Genomic DNA, 23417 nt, shown 5'->3' with positions numbered 1-23417 from the left:
CAGCAGGGGAGAGACCCGGGAGCCAGCTTCTCAGCAGATCTCTGTGGAGAAAATGGCGCTGGTTAGTGCTGAGAGACCAAGTTCCGCCCCCTCTAGCGGCGGGCTTCGGTCCCGCTCAAAATATCTCAAACTGGCGGGGGATTGAAAGAAAAACTGCCTCCGCAGTATCTATGCCAGATATAGAGGCTTTATTGCTGCCCAGGGCGTCCCCAGGCCCGGCAACAGGGGGGGTCAAAGGGGACAACCGTCCCGGGCCCCGCCGTTGTTAGGGGCCCCAAGGTCCAGGCAGCGGGCAACAGCGGCTGCAGTTCATCACAACTGTCAAAAAAAACTGTTTGCTCCCGGCAACGCGGATTCGCGAGCCGGCCGCTGCGCTGTGATTTAAGTGTGTGTTTGTTTGCGTGCGCCCCCCCAGTCCCGTGTGCTGTTCAACCCCTCAGTGCCCTGTGATTGATCCTGTGTGCTGCTCACCCCTCAGTGCCCTGTTCACCCCTCAGTGCCCCCAGCCCCCAGGTCACCTGTTATCCTGCCAACCAGTCCCCAGCCAGGAAGCTCGGCCGGACAGGTCACCTGTTATCCTGCCAGCCAGTCCCCAGCCAGGACCGCCCCTCCAGCGTCCTCACCGCACGCTTCCTCCCTGTCTCTCTCTGCTGTGTGAGTGAGGAGCCGGACTGAGGCACGGAACGCACAGCAGGAGCTGCCAAGACAGGACAGACAGAGTACTGCGGCCTGTGGGAATTGGGGAGGCGAGCCTGGTGAATTAGAGCGGCTGTGTCAGTGTGTTGCTGCAGCAGCAAGCAGGGTAAGGCTTTTGTATTTCATAAATCATAATACGTGTTTATGTATAGGGAATGGGATTTGGGTTTGGGTTAGGGTTTAGGATTAGTTTGGGGTTAGATGCAGGCAGGCAGGCACATTATGCATGCATATGCATTCTGCACATGGATGCATCTGCATGCATGTGCGTGTCAGATGAGATCAGACTCATCAGAGCAGAATGTCTGTGCTGTGGTGGTGACTGGTCATTCAGGCTCAGTTGCTGCAAGCACAGACTACAAAATTCCTGACCATTGTGAGTCTATGAATCTGAATTTTGGAAAGGGATGATCCCATTATATCGGTATTGTATTGTTCCATTAAAGTTTTGTTTTCTAGACGTTAGAGAGTCTATAATTTTGTTTTATAATACTTGTGTCCTGTAGATAATATGGGTCCCTGTCCTGTTTCCTGGGGGTGGGGATGGTGGGGGGCCCACAGAGATATCAGTGTACCGGGCCCCAAAATTTCTGTTGCCGGCCCTGGGCGCCCCCCCCTGCGCCGTGCACCCATCTGTGCCCGCTAGTGTGCGCGCGTACCTCAGTGAAGATCTGAAGTCTTCTGCCGCCTTGAAGTCTTCTTTTCTTCTTATACTCACCCGGTTTCTATCTTCCGGCTCTGCGAGGAGGACGGCGGCGCGGCTCCGGGACGAACAGCAAGGGGAGACCTGCGTTCCGACTCCCTCTGGAGCTAATGGTGTCCAGTAGCCTAAGAAGCAGAGCCTATCACTTAAGTAGGTCTGCTTCTCTCTCCTCAGTCCCACGATGCAGGGAGCCTGTTGCCAGCAGTGCTCCCTGAAAATAAAAAACCTAACAAAATTCTTTATCAGAGAAACTCAGGAGAGCTCCCCTGTAATGCACCCAATGTCCTCTGGGCACAGGATCTAACTGAGGTCTGGAGGAGGGGCATAGATGGGAGGAGCCAGTGCACACCCATTCTAAAGTTCTTTATAGTGCCCATGTCTCCTGCGGAGCCCGTCTATACCCCATGGTCCTTACGGAGTCCCCAGCATCCTCTAGGACGTAAGAGAAATTTATAACTTATAACATAAGCATCTTCTTTGTATTAATACAATCATCTTTATAGATAAAGCTTACCAGACTTTCAGGGCTCCTGGAACTGCAGGGATAGAGATGAGGCAGCGGCAGCTCAGCCTCATCTCTCACACTGTCATGCACTGTCTGTACAGATAGGCGAGGCTACACAGCGGCCAATCAGACCGCATAGAACAGAGAAATGGGAGGCATGCCTCATAGTAGGGCCGTGCTTCAGCTCTGATGGAAAGCTCGGATTGGTCATGTGACCAATTCAGGAAGTGCAGGCAGCCAGGAAGACCGAAGCTGAGCAGCATGGCAAGGGAGGAGGGAAATGGGGACCCACAGTGCCAGCAGCAGGCTCCCGTGCACAGTGACTGGGGGGAGTAGCTGTGTGTGTGTGTGTGTGTGTGTGTGTGTGTGTGTGTGTGTGTGTGTGTGTGTGTGTGTGTGTGTGTGTGTCAGGAATATGTTTGTCTGGCATCAATAGTGAGTGTTGGGACATGACTCTATGTGTGTCTGGCATCTCTAGTGAGTGCGGGGACAGGTGTGTGTGTGTGTGTGTGTGTGTGTGTGTGTGTGTGAGTGTGTGTGTGGCATCTGTAGTGAGTGCACGGACAGGACTCTGTGTGTGGGTGGCATCTGTAGTGAGTGCGGGGACAGGTGTGTGTGTGTGGCATCTGTAGTGAGTGCGGGGACAGGTGTGTGTGTGGCATCTGTAGTGAGTGCGAGGACAGGTGTGTGTGTGGCATCTGTAGTCAGTGCGGGGAGAGGTGTGTGTGGCATCTGTAGTGAGTGCGGGGACAGCTGTGTGTGGCATCTGTAGTGAGTGCGGGGACAGGTGTGTGTGTGGCATCTGTAGTGAGTGCAGGGAGAGGTGTGTGTGTGGCATCTGTAGTGAGTGCAGGGAGAGGTGTGTGTGTGGCATCTGTAGTGAGTGCAGGGAGAGGTGTGTGTGTGGCATCTGTAGTGAGTGCGGGGACAGGTGTGTGTGTGGCATCTGTAGTGAGTGCAGGGAGAGGTGTGTGTGTGGCATCTGTAGTGAGTGCAGGGACAGGTATGTGTGGCATCTGTAGTGAGTGCAGGGAGAGGTGTGTGTGTGGCATCTGTAGTGAGTGCAGGGACAGGTATGTGTGGCATCTGTAGTGAGTGCAGGGAGAGGTGTGTGTGTGGCATCTGTAGCGAGTGCAGGGACAGGTATGTGTGTCATCTGTAGTGAGTGCAGGGATAGCTGTGTGCGGCATCTGTAGTGAGTGCGGGGACAGCTGTGTGTGGCATCTGTAGTGTGTGTGTGTGTGGCATCTGTAGCGAGTGCAGGGACAGGTATGTGTGTCATCTGTAGTGAGTGCAGGGATAGCTGTGTGCGGCATCTGTAGTGAGTGCGGGGACAGCTGTGTGTGGCATCTGTAGTGTGTGTGTGTGTCATCTGTAGTGAGTGCAGGGACAGGTATGTGTGTCATCTGTAGTGAGTGCAGGGATAGCTGTGTGCGGCATCTGTAGTGAGTGCGGGGACAGATGTGTGTGACATCTGTAGTGTGTGTGTGTGGCATCTGTAGTGAGTGCGGGGATGGGAACAGGTGTGTGTGTGTGGCATCTGTAGTGAGTGCAGGGACAGCTGTGTGTGACATCTGTAGTGAGTGCGGGGACAGCTGTGTGTGACATCTGTAGTGAGTGCGGGGACAGCTGTGTGTGACATCTGTAGTGAGTGCGGGGACAGCTGTGTGTGGCATCTGTAGTGAGTGTGTGTGGCATCTGTAGTGAGTGCGGGGATGGGAACAGGTGTCTGTGGCATCTGTAGTGAGTGCGGGGACAGCTGTGTGTGGCATCTGTAGTGAGTGCAGGGACAGGACTCTGTGTGTGTGGCATCTGTAGTGAGTGCGGGGACAGGTGTGTGTGTGGCATCTGTAGTGAGTGCGGGGACAGGTGTGTGTGGCATCTGTAGTGAGTGCAGGGACAGGACTGTGTGTGTGTGGCATCTGTAGTGAGTGCGGGGACAGGACTGTGTGTGTGTGTGGCATCTGTAGTGAGTGCAGGGACAGCTGTGTGTGACATCTGTAGTGAGTGCGGGGACAGCTGTGTGTGACATCTGTAGTGAGTGCGGGGACAGCTGTGTGTGACATCTGTAGTGAGTGCGGGGACAGCTGTGTGTGGCATCTGTAGTGAGTGTGTGTGGCATCTGTAGTGAGTGCGGGGATGGGAACAGGTGTCTGTGGCATCTGTAGTGAGTGCGGGGACAGCTGTGTGTGGCATCTGTAGTGAGTGCAGGGACAGGACTCTGTGTGTGTGGCATCTGTAGTGAGTGCGGGGACAGGTGTGTGTGTGGCATCTGTAGTGAGTGCGGGGACAGGTGTGTGTGGCATCTGTAGTGAGTGCAGGGACAGGACTGTGTGTGTGTGGCATCTGTAGTGAGTGCGGGGACAGGACTGTGTGTGTGTGGCTTCTGTAGTGAGTGCGGGGACAGGTGTGTGTGTGTGGCATCTGTAGTGAGTGCGGGGACAGGTGTGTGTGGCATCTGTAGTGAGTGTGTGTGGCATCTGTAGTGAGTGCGGGGATGGGAACAGGTGTCTGTGGCATCTGTAGTGAGTGCGGGGACAGCTGTGTGTGACATCTGTAGTGAGTGCGGGGACAGCTGTGTGTGGCATCTGTAGTGAGTGTGTGTGGCATCTGTAGTGAGTGCGGGGATGGGAACAGGTGTCTGTGGCATCTGTAGTGAGTGCGGGGACAGCTGTGTGTGGCATCTGTAGTGAGTGCAGGGACAGGACTCTGTGTGTGTGTGGCTTCTGTAGTGAGTGCGGGGACAGGTGTGTGTGTGGCATCTGTAGTGAGTGCGGGGACAGGTGTGTGTGGCATCTGTAGTGAGTGCGGGGACAGCTGTGTGGCATCTGTAGTGAGTGCGGGGACAGGTGTGTGTGTGGCATCTGTAGTGAGTGCAGGGAGAGGTGTGTGTGGCATCTGTAGTGATTGCGGGGACAGGTGTGTGTGTGGCATCTGTAGTGAGTGCGGGGACAGGACTGTGTGTGTGTGGCATCTGTAGTGAGTGCGGGGACAGGTGTGTGTGTGTGGCTTCTGTAGTGAGTGCAGGGACAGGTGTGTGTGTGTAATCTGTAGTGAGTGCGGGGATAGGACTGTGTGTGTGTGTGTGGCATCTGTAGTAAGTGCGGGGATAGGACTGTGTGTGTGTGTGTGTGTGTGTGTGTGTGTGTGTGTGTGTGTGTGTGTGTGTCATCTGTAGTAAGTGTGGGGACAGGCGTGTTTGGCATCTGTAGTGAGTGTGGGGGCAAGTGTGTGTGTGGCACCTGTAGTGAGTGTGGGGACAGGTGTGTGTGTGTGTGTGTGTGTGTGTGTGTGTGTGTGTGTGTGTGTGGCATCTGTAGTAAGTATGGGGACAGGCGTGTTTGGCATCTGTAGTGAGTGTGGGGGCAAGTGTGTGTGTGGCACCTTTAGTGAGTGCGGGGACAGGTGTGTGTGGCATCTGTATTGAGTGCGGGGACAGGACTCTGTGTGTGTGTGTGTGTGTGTGTGTGTGTGTATGTGTGTGTAATCTATATGGTGCGGGGACAGGACTCTGTGTGTGTGTGGCTACAGGAGTGAGATGTAGTGTACATATATGTTTCTGCTCTCTGTAGAGAGTGCGGGGACAGGACTCTGTGTGTATGTGTGTGTAATCTGTACGGTGCAGGGACAGGACTGTGTGTGTGTGTGTGTGTGTGTGTGTGTGTGTGTGTGTGTAATCTGTACGGTGCGGGGACAGGACTCTGTGTGTGTGTGGCTACAGTAGTGAGATGTAGTGTACATATATGTTTCTGCTCTCCCTCCCCAGGTGCTGCTGACTCTATCACCGATGACTGTATTGCCCTGTCCTTGTGTAACTTGCTGCACCAGGCCTGCGGTGTTCTGCAGGTGAGGGAGCAATGGGGGCACCTCGTCCAGAAGTTAGTATCCAACAGTTTACTCATAACACTAGGGTGATGGCTGTGACCTGGCTATTACTGTATGTATGTATGTATGTATGTATGTATGTATGTATGTTCTCTCTGTGTTTGCATGGATGTAGTGCAGGTACATAAGAGTTAAATTGTGTAGGGGGTGAGACAGGCTCCTGGCACTGAGAGCCACCACCACTTGTGCCTCCCCAGCCTCTGACCTCACTGCACGTCACTGGTGAGCCGCCCCCCGCCCCCCCTCGCGCTGTGCTGAGCGGGGGGAAAGAGGTGTGCTGAGCGGTCTGTGATAGATCTCTTTAGTGGCATATATAAGAATCTTATCTATAGAAGAGAAAGTGCTACAGACCAATTTCCATTAGATAACTTACTTAAACTTTTACCAAAGTGTCAGGTAAGAATCGTACCATGCAGAGAAGCTAAAGATAATGCTTTCAAAATGATTGACCTAATGTAACATGCAAACTGAGATGGGTCCTCCGTGTCCTGTTGATGCATGTAGCGAAGTTGTTTGGCAGGGTTGAATGGAAATATATGATGGGTAGGGATCAGTACGGAATCCCGACCGGCACAATCCCGACAGGGGGGGCGAGCGCAACGCAGCCCCTTGCGGGCTCGCTGCGCTCGTCACACTGCGGGCACGGTGCCTCGCTACCCTCGGCACACTAATTTATTCTCCCTCTATGGGTGTCGTGGACGCCCACAGAGGGAGAATATGTCGGGATTGTGCCGGTCGGGATCCCGTCCGGCGGCATCTTGACCGCATCCCGATGGGTAAGCTTGAGTACTTGGGAATGGGTCTCCAATGTATACAACACGTTCAGGCATTATATAAGGCTCACTTAGCCCAGACCAGAGTCCGTGGCCCCTTCCAGATATATCTTCTATGACAAATGGTTCTCAACATGGATGGTCACTTTCTCCCCTTATACAGTATTTGTGCTCATCACCGAGGCCCTGGCAAGAGCAATTCACTCCACTAACAACATTTGTTTGGATCGTTGTGATTATGCATTATAAATAAGTGCACCTTATATTTATTGCATGTGATGTAATGCATTTATATAAGGTAAATACATTACTCTTGTTTCAGGTCTCCCATGTTATCTATTGATCACAACACATGTACAGAATACAGGTTGAGTCTCCCTTATCCAAAATACTTGGGACCAGAGGTATTTTGGATATGGGATTTTTCCGTATTTTGGAATAATTGCATACCATAATGAGATATCATGATGATGGGACCTAAGTCTAAGCACAGAGTGCATTTATGTTACATATACACCTTATACACACAGCCTGGAGGTCATTTTAGCCAATATTTTTTATAACTTTGTGTATTTCACAAAGTGTGTCTACATTCACACAATTCATTTATGTTTCATATACACCTTATACACACAGCCTGAAGGTCATTTAATACAATATTTTTAATAACTTTGTGTATTAAACAAAGTTTGTGTACATTGAGCCATCAAAAAACAAAGGTTTCACTATCTCACTCTCACTCAAAAAAGTCCGTATTTCGGAATATTCCGTATTTCCTGTACCAGGTTTTTACTTTTTAATCTGTTTGCAGAACTCAGCTTCTTCATTTATTTATTTTTGTGGTTCATTAAAATGATTTACTAATTATCAAGGTTTAGCTGCGTCTATTAATATTTCTTTCCAAGCTTCACTAAAGGATAATTGCAGAGTGAGATAAATATATAACAAACATCCATGGAAATATACTTGGTGGGACCCCACAGCTCTACTCATTTGGGGGATGATTACTATTATACTTTAGTTACATAGCGCCTACATATTATGTGATGCTGTACTGAGACTATAAGTAAACTGCAGTAACCAGGCATGGGTAAAACATACAAATTCCACTTTGATAATGGTCTGGTCAGAATCAAACCCATTCTAATAGTGCTGCCTGTGATGGTTTAGTGTTCACCTGAATATAAGCAGGTTGCAAATATAAAAAATTACTGAATAAAGTGTTTCTTGTGGAGCCTACTCATTATCACTAATGGTCACGTTACACATATGGAAACTAGTTTTTGCATGTTTTAAGCAACGGGCCCATTCAATCTTAACCTGGTATTCAGCAAACGTTCAGTGATGGGAGTTTGCCTGTGGGAACCATCATCATCTTCAAATGAGACTAGTACTAGACAATAACCTTCAATACGCAGATCACCTGCAGTATAAACTGAAGTTTTCTTTTGGACAGTTTCATATTATGAACCTTAAAACCCTTAAATTCAGCGTTGACTTGGTCATATATAATACATCTCGGTAAGGACCATTTCACATAACAGCAAGGACTAAGGGAGATATCCAATTAGCCCCATCCAACGCCACAAATACCTGATAAGTGTTCTCCAAAGCCACGATCACTTCCGTGGAAACACATAGGGCAGCGGCTTTTCGCGGAACGTATGTGTTTTTTCCCGTGCTGTATAGGGTACTTTATTGCACAGTAAAAAAAAACGGGCTATAATTGGATAGCCCGATAAATACCATCGGGAATAAATCGTTAAAGGCCCATTTTGCCGTGCATTTAATTACCGTTGGTTATAGGATACCTCCTAAATATGTCATGCGCAGACATTGTGATTATGGTGTATATTACTAATTGTGTAACCCACATGCTGTTACCACCAGCCAAGTTATCTCTTGCAGGAGGTTCACAGGAAACAGTGGCGGATCTTGCCACGGGCAAGCAGGACTTTTGCCCGGAGGGCGCTGCACCATGGCAAGATCCGCCACTGTGCAGAGTGCCCCCGCGCTGTGCCTCCCCCCGCTGTGAGAAGGGAACCAGACGCTACGCATCTAGTTTCCCTTCGTGGCGCTAGTCCCCCCCGCTGTGAAGGGAATCAGTAACTAAGCGTCTAGTTTCCCTTCATGGAGAGGACCTTTGCTGTGCGGTGCGCGATGACGTCATCGCGCACCGCACAGCATTGTAGCACAGACACTAGGGGTCATAATTGACCTCTAGTGCCTATGCTGTGCTATGGGGGAGACGTCATGACTGACGTCTCTCCCATAGATCCGAGGAGAAGAGCGGCGCCGGGGGGAGGTCTGCAGGTCTGGAATCAGGAGCGTGGTATAGTAAGTATACTTTGTTTTTGTTTTTTTTATTTCCTTTCAGCGGCGCTACAAATGGGGGCGTGACTGACCACACCCCCGCATTAAGCCACGCCCCTAACTTTTGCCTGGGGCGCCACAAGGGCAAGAACCGGCCCTGACAGGAAAGTAGATGGTATCAGGACTGAAGTGGATAAAACCATTTCTATGCACCCCTGTACAATGCCCATATGCCAATATAGTAGCCTCAGCACTCTAAAAGAAAGATTAGGTACTATCTGGTGTGCACTGGCTCCTCCCTCTATGCCCCTCCTCCAGATCTCAGTTAGAATCTGTGCCCGGCCAGAGCTGGCTGCTCCTAGTGGGCTCTCCTGAGCTTGCTAGAAAGAAAGTATTTGTTAGGTTTTTTATTTTCAGTGAGATCTGCTGGCAACAGACTCACTGCTACGTGGGACTGAGGGGAGAGAAGCAAACCTACCTGCGTGCAGCTAGCTTGTGCTTCTTAGGCTACTGGACACCATTAGCTCCAGAGGGCTCGAACACAGGGCCTGACCTCGATCGTCCGTTCCCGAAGCCGCGCCGCCGTCCCCCTTGCAGAGCCAGAAGACAGTAGAAAGATGAAATCGGCGGCAGATGACTCCGGTCTTCATTAAGGTAGCGCACAGCACTGCAGCTGTGCGCCATTGCTCCCACTGCACACCACACACTCCGGTCACTGTAGGGTGCAGGGCGCTGGGGAAGGGGGGGCGCCCTGGGCAGCAATAAGAATACCTTTTGGCACTAAATACACACAATACAGTCTGGAAAACTGTATGTGTGTAAAACCCCCCGCCATTAAGCTATACAAAACGCGGGAGAAGCCCGCCGCTGAGGGGGGCGGGGCCTTCTTCCTCGGCACATCCAGCGCCATTTTCTCTTCACCGCTCCGCTGGAAGGACGCTCCCCAGGCTCTCCCCTGCAGTATCCTGTACAAGAAGGGTAAAAAAGAGAGGGGGGGCACATAAATTTAGGCGCAAATAGGATAATAAGCAGCTATTGGGAAAAATCACTCATTATAGTGTAAATCCCTGTGTTATACGTATAGCGCTGTGGTGTGTGCTGGCATACTCTCTCTCTGTCTCCCCAAAGGACTTTGTGGGGTCCTGTCCTCAGTCAGAGCATTCCCTGTGTGTGTGCGGTGTGTCGGTACGGCTGTGTCGACATGTTTGATGAGGAGGGTTACGTGGAGGCGGAGCAGGGGCAGATAAGTGTGGTGTCGCCCCCGACGGGGCCGACACCGGATTGGATGGATATGTGGAAGGTCTTAACAGACAGTGTCAACTCCTTACATAAAAGGTTCGATGACGCAGCAGCCTTGGGACAGCCGGGATCTCAGCCCGCGCCTGCCCAGGCATCTCAGAGGCCATCAGGGGCTCATAAACGCCCGCTAGCTCAGATGGTAGACACAGATGTCGACACAGAGTCTGACTCCAGTGTAGATGAGGATGAGACAAATGTACAGTCTACAAAGGCCATCCGATGCATGATTACTGCAATGAAAAATGTATTGCACATTTCTGATGTTAACCCGGTTACTACCAAGAAGGGTATTATGTTTGGGGAGAAAAAGCAGCCAGTGACTTTTCCCTTCACTGATGAATTAAATTAATTGTGTGAAGAGGCGTGGAGTTCCCCCGATAAGAAACTAGTGATTTCTAAGAGGTTACTGATGGCGTACCCTTTCCCGCCAACGGACAGGTTACGTTGGGAAACATCCCCTAGGGTGGACAAGGCGCTCACACGCTTATCAAAAAAGGTGGCACTGCCGTCTCAGGATACGGCCGCCCTAAAGGAGCCTGCGGGTAGAAAGCAGGAAGCTATCCTGAAGTCTGTGTATACACACTCGGGTACTATACTGAGACCTTTGTTAACCATAGAACATATAAAAGACGTCGTCTTATATATGCGGGATGCACAGAGGGACATTTGCCTGCTGGCATCTAGAATTAATGCAATGTCCATTTCTGCCAGGAGAGTATTATGGACTCGGCAGTGGACAGGTGATACCGATTCTAAAAAACACATGGAGGTTTTGCCTTATAAGGGTGAGGAATTGTTTGGGGATGGTCTCTCGGACCTCGTATCCACAGCAACAGCTGGGAAGTCAACTTTTTTACCTCAGGTTCCCTCACAGCCTAAGAAAGCACCGTATTATCATGTACAGTCCTTTCGGCCTCAGAAAGGCAAGCGGGTCAGAGGCGCATCCTTTCTGCCCAGAGGCAGGGGTAGAGGAAAGAAGCTGCACCAGGCAGCCAGTTCCCAGGAACAAAAATCCTCCCCCGCTTCCACTAAGTCCACCGCATGACCCTGGGGCTCCACAGGCGGAGCCAGGTGCGGTGGGGGCGCGTCTCCGAAACTTCAGCAACCAGTGGGTTCGCTCACAGGTCGATCTCTGGGCTGTACAAATTGTATCTCAGGGATACAAGCTGGAGTTAGAGGCGACTCCCCCTCGCCGTTACCTCAAATCAGCCTTGCCAGCTGCTCCCAGGGAAAGGGAGGTAGTACTTGCGGCAATTCACAAGCTGTACCTCCAGCAGGTGATAATCAAGGTTCCCCTCCTTCAACAGGGACGGGGTTACTATTCCACAATGTTTGTGGTAATGAAACCAGACGGTTCGGTGAGACCCATTCTGAATTTAAAATCCTTGAACACTTATATAAGGAAGTTCAAGTTCAAAATGGAATCGCTCAGGGCGGTTATTGCAAGCCTGGAAGAGGGGGATTTTATGGTGTCGCTGGACATCAAGGATGCTTACTTGCATGTCCCCATTTACCCACCTCACCAGGAGTACCTCAGGTTTGTGGTACAGGATTGTCATTACCAATTCCAGACATTGCCGTTTGGTCTGTCCACGGCACCGAGAGTATTTACCAAGGTAATGGCCGAAATGATGATACTCCTTCGGAAGAAGGGAGTTATAATTATCCCGTACTTGGACGATCTCCTTATAAAGGCGAGGTCCAGAGAGCAGTTGTTAGTCAGCGTAGCACTCTCTCGGGAAGTGTTGCAACAGCACGGGTGGATTCTGAATATCCCAAAGTCGCAGCTGATTCCTGCGACGCGTCTGCTTTTCCTGGGCATGATTCTGGACATAGAACAGAAGAAGGTGTTTCTCCCGGTGGAGAAGGCCCAGGAATTGTCATCTCTGGTCAGGGACCTCCTGAAACCAAAACAGGTGTCGGTGCATCACTGCACGCGAGTCCTGGGAAAGATGGTGGCTTCTTACGAAGCAATTCCCTTCGGCAGGTTCCATGCAAGGATCTTTCAGTGGGATCTGTTAGACAAATGGTCCGGATCGCATCTTCAGATGCATCGGTTGATCACCCTGTCCCCAAGGGCCAGGGTGTCTCTGCTGTGGTGGCTGCAGAGTACTCATCTTCTCGAGGGCCGCATATTCGGCATACAGGACTGGGTCCTGGTGACCACGGATGCAAGCCTCCGAGGATGGGGGGCAGTCACTCAGGGAAGGAACTTCCAAGGACAGTGGTCAAGTCAGGAGACTTCACTACACATAAATATACTGGAACTAAGGGCCATTTACAACGCCCTGAGTCAAGCAGAGCCCCTGCTTCAAAACCAACCAGTGCTGATTCAATCAGACAACATCACGGCGGTCGCCCATGTAAACCGCCAGGGCGGCACAAGAAGCAGGATGGCGATGGCAGAAGCCACAAGGATTCTTCGATGGGCGGAGAATCACGTGCTAGCACGGTCAGCAGTGTTCATTCCGGGAGTGGACAACTGGGAAGCAGATTTCCTCAGCAGGCACAACCTCCACCCGGGAGAGTGGGGACTTCATCCAGAAGTCTTCACGCAGATTGTAAACCGTTGGGAACGGCCACAGGTGGACATGATGGCGTCCCGCCTCAACAAAAAGCTAAAAAAATATTGCGCCAGGTCAAGGGACCCTCAGGCGATAGCTGTGGACGCACTAGTGACACCGTGGGTGTACCAGTCGGTTTATGTGTTCCCTCCTCTTCCTCTCATACCCAAGGTACTGAGGATAGTAAGAAAGAGAGGAGTAAGAGCTATACTCATCGTTCCGGATTGGCCAAGAAGAACTTGGTACCCAGAACTACAAGAAATGATCTCAGAGGACCCATGGCCTCTGCCTCTCAGACAGGACCTGTTACAGCAGGGGCCCTGTCTGTTCCAAGACTTACCGCGGCTCCGTTTGACGGCATGGCGGTTGAACGCCGGATCCTAACGGAAAAGGGCATTCCAGATTAAGTGATTCCTACGCTGATAAAAGCTAGGAAGGATGTGACAGCAAATCATTATCACCGCATATGGCGGAAATATGTTGCTTGGTGTGAGGCCAGGAAGGCCCCAACAGAGGAATTCCAGCTGGGGCGATTTCTGCACTTCCTACAGTCAGGAGTGACTATGGGCCTAAAATTGGGGTCCATAAAGGTCCAGATTTCGGCCCTATCTATTTTCTTTCAAAAAGAACTGGCTTCACTGCCTGAAGTTCAGACGTTTGTTAAGGGAGTGCTGCATATTCAGCCCCATTTTGTGCCTCCAGTGGCACCTTGGGATCTTAACGTTGTGTTGGATTTCCTAAAATCCCACTGGTTTGAGCCACTTAAGACCGTGGAGCTAAAATATCTCACGTGGAAAGTGGTCATGCTATTGGCCTTAGCTTCGGCTAGGCGTGTGTCAGAATTGGCGGCTTTGTCATGTAAAAGCCCTTATCTGATCTTCCATATGGACAGGGCAGAATTGAGGACTCGTCCCCAATTTCTCCCTAAGGTGGTATCAGCGTTTCATTTGAACCAACCTATTGTAGTGCCTTTGGCTACTCAGGACTTGGAGGACTCCAAGTTACTGGATGTAGTCAGGGCTTTGAAAATCTATGTAGCCAGGACGGCTGGAGTCAGGAAAACTGACTCGCTGTTTATCCTGCATGCACCCAACAAGCTGGGTGCTCCTGCTTCAAAGCAAACTATTGCGCGCTGGATCTGTAACACGATTCAGCAAGCTCATTCTGCGGCAGGATTGCCGCATCTTAAATCAGTAAAAGCCCATTCCACAAGGAAGGTGGGCTCTTCTTGGGCGGCTGCCCGAGGGGTCTCGGCTTTACAGCTTTGCCGAGCTGCTACTTGGTCGGGTTCAAACACATTTGCTAAGTTCTACAAGTTTGATACCCTGGCTGAGGAGGACCTTGCCTTTGCTCATTCGGTGCTGCAGAGTCATCCGCACTCTCCCGCCCGTTTGGGAGCTTTGGTATAATCCCCATGGTCCTTACGGAGTTCCCAGCATCCACTAGGACATCAGAGAAAATGAGAATTTACTCACCGGTAATTCTATTTCTCGTAGTCCGTAGTGGGTGCTGGGCGCCCGTCCCAAGTGCGGACTCTCTGCAATACATGTATATAGTTATTGCTTAACTAAAGGGTTATTGTTATGAGCCATCCTTTCAATGAGGCTCAGTTATTGTTCATACTGTTAACTGGGTATGGTTATCACAAGTTGTGCAGTGTGATTGGTGTGGCTGGTATGAGTCTTACCCTGGATTCCAAATCCTTTCCTTGTTGTGTCAGCTCTTCCGGGCACAGTTTCCCATTCTGAGGTCTGGAGGAGGGGCATAGAGGGAGGAGCCAGTGCACACCAGATAGTACCTAATCTTTCTTTTAGAGTGCCCAGTCTCCTGTGGAGCCCGTCTATTCCCCATGGTCCTTACGGAGTTCCCAGCATCCACTACGGACTACGAGAAATAGAATTACCGGTGAGAAAATTCTTATTATTTCATGGCTGTTCTAAATGTTCTCAATGGTACAAGCAATGGTGGTCATTCCGAGTTGTTCGCTCGGTAATTTTCTTCGCATCGCAGCGATTTTCCGCTAATTGCGCATGCGCAATGTTCGCACTGCGACTGCGCCAAGTAAATTTGCTATGAAGATTGGTATTTTACTCACGGCATTACGAGGTTTTTTCTTCGTTCTGGTGATCGTAATGTGATTGACAGGAAGTGGGTGTTTCTGGGCGGAAACTGGCCGTTTTATGGGTGTGTGTGAAAAAACGCTACCGTTTCTGGGAAAAACGCCGGAGTGACTGGAGAAACGGAGGAGTGTCTGGAGAAACGGAGGAGTGTCTGGGCAAACGCTGGGTGTGTTTGTGACGTCAAACCAGGAACGACAAGCACTGAACTGATCGCACTGGAAGAGTAAGTCTCGAGCTACTCAGAAACTGCACAGAGAAGTCTTTTCACAATATTGCGAATCTTTCGTTCGCAATTTTGAGAAGATAAGATTCACTCCCAGTAGTTGGCGGCTTAGCGTGTGCAATGCTGCTAAAAATAAGATTTTACTTACCGATAAATCTATTTCTCATAGTCCGTAGTGGATGCTGGGGACTCCGTCAGGACCATGGGGAATAGCGGCTCCGCAGGAGACAGGGCACAAAAGCAAGCTTTTAGGATCACATGGTGTGTACTGGCTCCTCCCCCTATGACCCTCCTCCAAGCCTCAGTTAGGTACTGTGCCCGGACGAGCGTACACAATAAGGAAGGATCTTGAATCCCGGGTAAGACTCATACCAGCCACACCAATCACACCGTACAACTTGTGATTTGAACCCAGTTAACAGTATGATAACAATGAAGTAGCCTCTAAAAAAGATGGCTCACAACAATAATAACCCGATTTTTTTGTAACAATAACTATGTACAAGTAATGCAGACAATCCGCACTTGGGATGGGCGCCCAGCATCCACTACGGACTATGAGAAATAGATTTATCGGTAAGTAAAATCTTATTTTCTCTAACGTCCTAGTGGATGCTGGGGACTCCGTCAGGACCATGGGGATTATACCAAAGCTCCCAAACGGGCGGGAGAGTGCGGATGACTCTGCAGCACCGAATGAGAGAACTCCAGGTCCTCCTCAGCCAGGGTATCAAATTTGTAGAATTTAGCAAACGTGTTTGCCCCTGACCAAGTAGCTGCTCGGCAAAGTTGTAAAGCCGAGACCCCTCGGGCAGCCGCCCCAGATGAGCCCACCTTCCTTGTGGAATGGGCATTTACAGATTTTGGCTGTGGCAGGCCTGCCACAGAATGTGCAAGCTCAATTGTACTACAAATCCAACGAGCAATAGTCTGCTTAGAAGCAGGAGCACCCAGCTTTTTGGGTGCCTACAATATAAACAGCAAGTCAGACTTTCTGACTCCAGCCGTCCTGGAATTATATATATATATATATATTTTCAGGGCCCGGACAACGTCTAGCAACTTGGAGTCCTCCAAGTCCCTAGTAGCCGCAGGCACCACAATAGGTTGTTTCAGGTGAAACGCTGACACCACCTTAGGAAGAAACTGGGGACGAGTCCGCAGATCTGCCCTGTCCGAATGGAAAATCAAATATGGGCTTTTGTAAGACAAAGCTGCCAATTTTGACAATCGCCTGGCCGAGGCCAGGGCCAACAACATGGTCACTTTCCATGTGAGATATTTAAAATCCACAGATTTGAGTGGTTCAAACCAATATGATTTGAGGAATCCCAACACTACGTTGAGATCCCACGGTGCCACTGGAGGCACACAAGGGCTGTATATGCAATACTCCCTTGACAAACGTCTGGACTTCAGGAACTGAAGCCAATTCTTTCTGGAAGAAAATCTATAGGGCCGAAACTTGAACCTTAATGGACCCCAATTTGAGGCTCATAGACACTCCTGTTTGCAAAGTGCAGAAATCGACCTAGTTGAATTTTTTCGTGGGGCCTTCCTGGCCTCACCCACGCAACATATTTTTACCACATGTGGTGATAACGTTGTGCGGTCACTTCCTTCCTGGCTTTGACCAGGGTAGGTATGACCTCTTCCAGAATGCCTTTTCCCTTAGGATCCGGCGTTCAAACCGCCATGCCGTCAAACGCAGTCGCGGTAAGTCTTGGAACAGACAAGGTCCCTGCTGGAGCAGGTCCTTTCTTAAAGGCCGATGCCACGGTTCCTCTTGGAACAGACATGGTACTTGCTGAAAGCAAATCCCTTCTTAGCTCCCGAGGCCATTAGTCCTCTGTGAGCATCTCTTGAAGTTCCGGTTACCAAGTCCCTCTTGGCCAATCCGGAGCCACGAGTATAGTTCTTACTCCTCTATGTCTTAAAATTCTCAATACCTTGGTTATGAGAAGCAGAGGAGGGAACACATACACCGACTGTTACACCCACGGTGTTACCAGAACGTCCACAGCTATCGCCTGAAGGTCTCGTGACCTGGCGCAATACCTGTCCCATTTTTTGTTCGGGCGGGACGCCATCATGTCCACCTTTGGTCTTTCCCAATGGTTCACAATCATGCGGAAAACTTCCCGATGAAGTTCCCACTCTCCCGGGTGGAGGTCGTGCCTGCTGAGGAAGTCTGCTTCCCAGTCGTCCACTCCCGGAATGAACACTGCTGACAGTGCTATCACATGATTTTCCGCCTAGCGAAAAATCCTTGCAGTTTTGCCACTGCCCTCCTGCTTCTTGTGCCGCCCTTTCTGTTTACGTGGGCGACTGCCGTGATGTTATCCCCCTGGATCAATACCGGCTGACCTTGAAGCAGAGGTCTTGCTAAGCTTAGAGCATTATAAATTTGCTCTTAGCTCCAGTATATTTATGTGGAGAGAATTCTCCAGACTTGATCACACTCCTTGTGTGACTGCTCCCCAGCCTCTCAGGCTGGCCTCCGTGGTCACGAGCATCCAATCCTGAATGCCGAATCTGCGGCCCTCTAGAAGATGAGCACTCTGTAATCACCACAGGAGAGACACCCTTGTCCTTGGATATAGGGTTATCCGCTGATGCATCTGAAGATGCGATCCGGACCATTTGTCCAGCAGATCCCACTGAAGAGTTCTTGCGTGAAATCTGCCGAATGGAAGCGCTTCGTAATAAGCCACCATTTTTACCAGGACTCTTGTGCAATGATGCACTGACACTTTTCCTGGTTTTAGGAGGATCCCGATTAGCTCGGATAACTCCCTGGCTTTCTCCTCTGGGAGAAACACCTTTTCCTGGACTGTGTCCAGAATCATCCCTAGGACCAGCAGATGTGTCGTCGGAACAACTGCGGTTTTGGAATATTTAGAATCCACCCGTGCTGTCGTAGAACTACTTGAGATAGTGCTACTCCGACCTCCAACTGTTCTCTGGACCTTGTTCTTATCAGGAGGTCGTCCATTTTCTTTGAAGACGAATCCTCCTTTCGGTCATTACCTTGGTAAGGACCCGGGGTGCCTTGGACAATCCAACGGCATCGTCTTGAAACTGATAGTGACAGTTCTGTACCACGAACCTGAGGTACCCTTGGTGAGAAAAGGCAAATTTTGGGACATGGAGGTAAGCATCCCTGATGTCCCGGGACACCATATAGTCCCCTTGTTCTTTGCTATCACTGCTCTGAGTGACTCCATCTGGATTTGAACCCTTGTAAGTGTTCAAATTTTTCAGATTTAGAATAGGTCTCACCTAGCCTTCAGTACCACCATATAGTGTGGAGTAATACCCCTTTCCTTGTTGTCGGAGGGGTAATTTTATTATCACCTGCTGGGAATACAGCTTGTGAATTGTTTTCAATACTGCCTCCCTGTCGGAGGGAGACATTGGTACAGCAGACTACAGGAACCTGCGAGGGGGGAAACCTCTCGACATTCCAATCTGTACCCCTTGGATACTACTTGTAGGATCCAGGGGTCCTGTACGGTCCCAGCGTCATGCTGAGAACTTGGTAGAAGCGGTGGAGGGCTTCTGTTCCTGGGAATGGGCTGCCTGCTGCAGTCTTCTTCCCTTTCCTCTATCCCTGGGCAAATATGACTCTTATAGGGACGAAAGGACTGAGGCTGAAAAGACGGTGTCTTTTTCTGCAGAGATGTGACTTAGGGTAAAAAACGGTGGATTTTCCAGCAGTTGCCCTGGCCACCAGGTCCCATGGACCGACCCCAAATAACTCCTCCCCTTTATACGGCAATACATCTTTGTGCCGTTTGGAATCTGCATCACCTGACCACTGTCGTGTCCATAAACATCTTCTTGCAGATATGGACATCGCATTTACTCTTGATGCCAGAGTGCAAATATCCCTCTGCGCATCTCGCATATATAGAAATGCATCCTTTAAATGCTCTATAGTCAATAAAATACTGTCCCTGTCAAAGGTATCAATATTTTTAGTCAGGGAATCCGACCAAGCCACCTCAGCTCTGCACATCCAGGCTGAGGCGATCGCTGGTCGCAGTATAACACCAGCATGTGTGTGTATACTTTTTAGGATATTTTTCAGCCACCTATCAGCTGGCTCCTTAAGTACGGCCCTATCCGTAGATGGTACCGCCACTTGTTCTGATAAGCGTGTGAGCGCCTTATCCACCCTGAGGGGTGTTTCCCACCGCGCCTTAACTTCTGGCGGGAAAAGGTATACCGCCAATAATTTTCTATCGGGGGAAACCCACGCATCATCACACACTTCATTTAATTTATCTGATTCAGGAAAAACTACAGGTAGTTTTTTCACCTCACACATAATACCCTTTTTTGTGGTACTTGGAGTATCAGAAATATGTAACACCTCCTTCATTGCCCTTAACGTGTGGCCCTAAAAGAAAATACGTTTGTTTCTTCACCGTCGAGACTGAAATCAGTGTCCGTGTCTGGGTCTGTGTCGACCGACTGAGGTAAATGGGCATTTTACAGCCCCTGACGGTGTTTGAGACGCCTGGACAGATACTAATTTGTTCGCCGGCCCTCTCATGTCGTCAACCGGCTTGCAGCGTGTTGACATTGTCACGTAATTTCCATAAATAAGCCATCCATTCCGGTGTCGACTCCCTAGAGAGTGACATCACCATTACAGGCAATTTGCTCAGCCTCCTCACCAATATTTTCCTCATACATGTCGACACACACGTACCGACATACAGCACACACATAGGGAATGCTCTGATAGAGGACAGGACCCACTAGCCCTTTGGGGAGACAGAGGGAGAGTTTGCCAGCACACACCAAAACGCTATAATTATCCAGGGACAACCTTTATATAAGTGTTCCTCCCTTATAGCATTTTAATATATATACATATCGCCAAATCAGTGCCCCCCCTCTCTGTTTTAACCCTGTTTCTGTAGTGCAGTGCAGGGGAGAGCATGGGAGCCTTCCCACCAGCCTTTCTGTGAGGGAAAATGGCGCTGTGTGCTGAGGAGAATAGGCCCCGCCCCCTTTTCGACGGGCTTCTTCTCCGGAGTTTTAGATATCTGGCAGGGGTTAAATACATCCATATAGCCTCAAGGGCTATATGTGATGTATTTTTCGCCATACAGGTATTATACATTGCTGCCCAGGGCGCCCCCCCCCAGCGCCCTGCACCCTCCGTGACCGCTGTGTGAAGTGTGCTGACAACAATGGCGCACAGCTGCAGTGCTGTGCGCTACCTGATGAAGACTGAGAGTCTTCTGCCGCCTGGTTCCGGACCTCTTCATCTTCAGCGTCTGCAAGGGGGGTCGGCGGCGCGGCTCCGGGACGAACCCCAGGGCGAGCCCTGTGTTCCGACTCCCTCTGGAGCTATGTCCAGTAGCCTAAGAATCCAATCCATCCTGCACGCAGGTGAGTTGAAAATCTCTCCCCTAAGTCCCTCGATGCAGTGAGCCTGTTGCCAGCAGGACTCACTGAAAATAAAGAACCTAAAAACTTTTTCTAAGTAACTCTTTAAGAGAGCCACCTAGATTGCACCCTTCTCGGCCAGGCACAAAAACCTAACTGAGGCTTGGAGGAGGGTCATAGGGGGAGGAGCCAGTACACACCATGTGATCCTAAAAGCTTGCTTTTGTGCCCTGTCTCCTGCGGAGCCGCTATTCCCCATGGTCCTGACGGAGTCCCCAGCATCCACTAGGACGTTAGAGAAAGCAGCTTGCGAGCGAACAACTCGGAATGAGGGCCAATGTACATTAGAAACACTGATGTAAAAGCCATTTATGTAGGTTATAACTTACAAAGATAACTTGCATGCAGAGGCCATCATCTCAAGCCAAGGACAGTTCTTGCTCTAACATATTGTGATTCATGTAAATGACCTATTATGGGTCATAGCATATTGTGAGTAGTGTAAATGACTTATTATGGGCCACAGCATATTGTGATTAATGTAAATGACTTATTATGGGCCACAGCATATTGTGAGTAGTATAAATGACCTATTATGGGCCACAGCATATTGTGAGTAGTGTAAATGACCTATTATGGGCCACAGCTCATATAGATCACACAAGACCTTCATTACATACTACTACTACTACTAAGATTTTACTTACCGGTAAATCTATTTCTCGTAGTCCGTAGAGGATGCTGGGACTCCGTAAGGAACATGGGGAATAGACTGGCTCCGCAGGAGATAGGGCACTTTAAGAAAGCTTTGGACTCTGGGTGTGCACTGGCTCCTCCCTCTATGCCCCTCCTCCAGACCTCAGTTAGGGAAACTGTGCCCAGAGGAGATGGACAGTACGAGGAAGGATTTTTGTAAATCTAAGGGCGAGATCCACACCAGCCACACCGTATAACTTGTGATACACTACCCAGTCAACAGTATGAACAACAACATAGTTAAACCGATAAACTATAACATAACCCTTATGTAAGCAACAACTATATACAAGTCTTGCAGAAGAAGTCCGCACTTAGGACGGGCGCCCAGCATCCTCTACGGACTACGAGAAATAGATTTACCGGTAAGTAAAATCTTATTTTCTCTAACGTCCTTGAGGATGCTGGGACTCCGTAAGGACCATGGGGATTATAGCAAAGCTCCCAAACGGGCGGGAGAGTGCGGATGACTCTGCAGCACCGATTGAGCAAACATGAGGTCCTCCTCAGCCAGGGTCTCAAACTTGTAGAACTTTGCAAAGGTGTTTGAACCCGACCAAGTAGCAGCTCGGCACAATTGCAATGCCGAGACCCCTCGGGCAGCCGCCCAAGAAGAGCCCACTTTCCTAGTGGAATGGGCCTTAACCGATTTAGGCAATGGCAAACCTGCCGTAGAATGCGCCTGCTGAATCGTATTACAGATCCAGCGAGCAATAGTCTGCTTTGAAGCAGGAGCGCCAACCTTGTTGGCCGCATACAGAACGAACAAAGCTTCAGTCTTCCTGATTCTAGCCGTTCTGGCCACATAAATCTTCAAAGCCCTGACTACATCCAAGGACTCGGAATCCTCCAAGTCCCGTGTAGCCACAGGCACGATAATAGGTTGGTTCACATGAAAAGATGAGACCACTTTTGGCAGAAAGTGAGGACGAGTCCTCAACTCTGCCCTATCCACGTGAAAAACCAAGTATGGGCTTTTATGTGATAAAGCCGCCAATTCTGAAACACGTCTTGCCAATGCCAACAACATGACCACTTTCCACGTGAGGTATTTCAACTCCACAGTTTTGAGTGGTTCAAACCAAGGTGACTTGAGGAAACGTAACACCACGTTAAGATCCCAAGGCGCCACCGGAGGCACAAAGGGATATGCAGCACACCCTTCACAAAAGTCTGTACTTCAGGAAGAGAGGCTAATTCTCTTTGAAAGAAAATGTTTAAGGCCGAAATTTGGACCTTTATGTACCCTAATTTTAGGCCCAAAGTCACTCCTGTTTGAAGGAAGTGAAGTAGACGGCCCAAATGGAACTCCTCTGTAGGAGCAGCTCTGGCCTCACACCAAGAAACATATTTTCGCCATATACGGTGATAATGTTTTAACGTCACGTCTTTCCTAGCCTTGATTAGGGTAGGAATGACCTCCTCCGGAATCCCTTTCTCCGCTAGGATCCGGCGTTCAACCGCCATGCCGTCAAACGCAGCCACAGTAAGTCTCGGAAAAGACAGGGCCCCTACCGCAGCAGGTCCTGCCTTAGAGGAAGAGGCCACGGATCTTCTGTGAGCAACTCTTGCAGCTCCGGATACCAAGTCCTCCGTGGCCAATCTGGAACAATGAGGATTGTTCTGACCCGGATTATTCTTATTATTCTCAACACTTTGGGTATGAGAGGAAGAGGAGGAAACACATAGACCGATCTGAACACCCAAGGTGTCACCAGAGCGTCTACCGCTACCGCCTGAGGGTCCCTTGACCTGGCGCAATACCGCTTTAGCTTTTTGTTGAGACGGGATGCCATCATGTCTATTTGAGGCAGTCCCCACCGACCCCTGATCTGTGCGAAGACTTCTTAATGAAGTCCCCACTCTCCCGGATGCAGGTCGTGCCTGCTGAGGTAGTCCGCCTCCCAGTTGTCCACCCCCGGGATGAACACTGCTGATAGCGCGCTTACATGGCCTTCCGCGCAGCGTAGAATCCTGGTCGCTTCTGCCATGGCCACTCTGCTCCTCGTTCCGCCTTGGCGGTTTATATGAGCCACTGCTGTGACATTGTCTGACTGAATCAGAACCGGTTTTTCCCGAAGCAATTCCTCCGCTTGACACAGGGCGTTGTATATGGCCCTCAACTCCAGGACGGTGATGTGGAGACAAGTCTCTAGATTTGACCAGAGACCTTG

At 50.0% G+C, this 23417-nt stretch overlaps 1 long non-coding RNA gene across 1 annotated transcript in view; it reads left to right on the top strand.

Annotated features, from left to right (window-relative positions):
• Positions 1-229: 229 nt before the first annotated feature.
• LOC134909152 (uncharacterized) overlaps positions 230-23417 on the top strand; it is a 47405-nt gene continuing 24217 nt past the window's right edge. Inside the window, exon 1 of the long non-coding RNA XR_010175856.1 lies at positions 230-802. This is a non-coding gene — a long non-coding RNA (uncharacterized LOC134909152). The remainder of the gene's footprint in view (positions 803-23417) is intronic.

The sequence above is a fragment of the Pseudophryne corroboree genome, chromosome 4 (genome assembly GCF_028390025.1).
Source record: "Pseudophryne corroboree isolate aPseCor3 chromosome 4, aPseCor3.hap2, whole genome shotgun sequence".
In the NCBI taxonomy this organism is placed as follows: domain Eukaryota; kingdom Metazoa; phylum Chordata; class Amphibia; order Anura; family Myobatrachidae; genus Pseudophryne; species Pseudophryne corroboree.
This window is presented reverse-complemented; position numbering and strand designations above follow the sequence as displayed.